We start from the raw sequence: 1929 nt of genomic DNA, 5'->3' as shown, positions 1-1929 counted from the left end.
TAAAGTAAGTAAAAAGCCTCGTAACTGGACCTATAAGCAGCATCATGATACATGGAGAAAATGTGAAAGTTGTCAGGGATCTTAATTTACATAAGTCCAGAGTCCGCATCTATGAAAGGAGTAAAGAAATGCAATGATGCATTGGAAAAATCTGCTGCAAAATATATCTGTAAGGTGTTAAGAAGCATGTAACCCCAGCAGTTGCCTTCCATTCTCCGGAGATCCCGTCTGCCAGCACCGGGCGAATGGCCTCCCAAAACCGCGACCCATCCGCAGCCAGTGTCATAGCCGCCCGGAAAGTAGCCGAGCCCAGTGGGGGCGCAGCCCGGGGTTCCGTGGGCAAGAGGCTACAACAGGAGCTGATGACCCTCATGATGTCTGGCGACAAAGGAATCTCTGCCTTCCCGGAATCAGACAACCTTTTCAAGTGGATAGGGACCATCCACGGAGCAGCTGGTACAGTCTATGAAGACCTGAGGTATAGCTCTCCCTGGAGCTCCCCAGTGGCTACCCTTACAATCCACCCACAGTGAAGTTCCTCACCCCCTGCTACCACCCCAACGTGGACACTCAGGGTAACATCTGCCTGGACATCCTGAAGGACAAGTGGTCTGCCCTGTATGACGTCAGGACGATTCTCCTCTCCATCCAGAGCCTGCTGGGAGAGCCCAACATCGACAGCCCTTTGAACACACATGCTGCGGAACTCTGGAAAAACCCCACAGCCTTTAAGAAATACCTGCAGGAAACCTACTCAAAGCAAGTCTCCAGCCAAGAGCCCTGACCTTCCCTGTCCTTGTGTTCTCTTCTCTTCTGTAGCTGTCTGTCCTCCCTCCACCCCGCCCCTTGATGTCTGTGTAGAACTCTTATCTCAAGCTGTGGTGTCATTTCTGTTGTGTTTGTTTTTTAAATTAAGTCTCCATTTGCACCCTGTGATGATTGTATTAAATAAATAACATTTGGGGTTGGTTCGGGAAAAAAAAAAAGAAGAAGCATGTAACCCCTTGTGGCAATAAAAGAGAAGAAAAATAATAAATAATAATAAAGTATTAAAAAGCAAAAATCATTCTTTGAGGGCTAAGGTGTGCAGGACCAAAGCCATAATATTTTCAATCACTTCATGTGAAAGCTGGAAAATAAATAAGGAAGGTGAAAGAAGAATTTATGCATTTGAATACTAGTGTCGGTGAAAATGTTGAATGCCATGCAGAAGGACAGTGCATCTTGATGGAAGTACAGACAGAACGGTCCTTGTAAGTGTAGATGGTGAGGTTCCTCCTAAATACTTTGGACATGTTATTAAGAGGGATTAGTTCCCTGAGAAGTATATTATGCTTGGCAAAGTAGAGGCTCGGGAAAAGAGGAAACCCCTTGTGGTGTTAGGGATTGTGTCAACTAGACCTTCCTTGGTAAGCGTACAGACAGAGCCCAACCTATCAATCAACACCTGGCGGGTGTGGCCTTCTTGTATAAGAGAAAGAGACATTGCAGAGCGAATCCTCTGGCTCTTTGCCTTCGGCTGAAGCAGGGTCTTACTTTTGGTTCCTTGGTCTCCTATTGTGGCTGCCAATTGAGAACCTGTCAGCAGATTCATTCAGTGGATCCATTCAGTCAACTTCCGATTCATATTGTTTCTGCATCAGTAGTGGGAGTCAAATAATTTAACAATGGATTTGCTGCACTAATGACCACTTAAGATTTTTTGTAAAAAGATATACTGCACAATGATTTATCTATAATCCCTTCACAGGGGGATGGTCAACAGAAAAAAGTGGGTAAAGGGAGACATCAGTCAGTGTAAGGCATAAAAAAATAACAATAATTTATAAATTATCAAGTGTTCATGAGAGAGGGAGGATGGAGGAGGGAGGGGAAAAATGAGCAGTTGATACCAAGAACTCAAGTAGAAAGAAAATGTTTTAAAAAATT

At 44.5% G+C, this 1929-nt stretch overlaps 1 pseudogene; it reads left to right on the top strand.

Annotated features, from left to right (window-relative positions):
* Positions 1–245: 245 nt before the first annotated feature.
* Positions 246–970, top strand: LOC142448709 (ubiquitin-conjugating enzyme E2 C pseudogene; annotated as a pseudogene).
* The last annotated feature ends 959 nt before the right edge of the window (positions 971–1929 follow it).

The sequence above is a fragment of the Tenrec ecaudatus genome, chromosome 5, assembly GCF_050624435.1.
Source record: "Tenrec ecaudatus isolate mTenEca1 chromosome 5, mTenEca1.hap1, whole genome shotgun sequence".
In the NCBI taxonomy this organism is placed as follows: domain Eukaryota; kingdom Metazoa; phylum Chordata; class Mammalia; order Afrosoricida; family Tenrecidae; genus Tenrec; species Tenrec ecaudatus.
The sequence above is the reverse complement of the archived record's forward strand: the minus strand, read 5'-3'. Positions and strand labels throughout refer to the sequence as shown.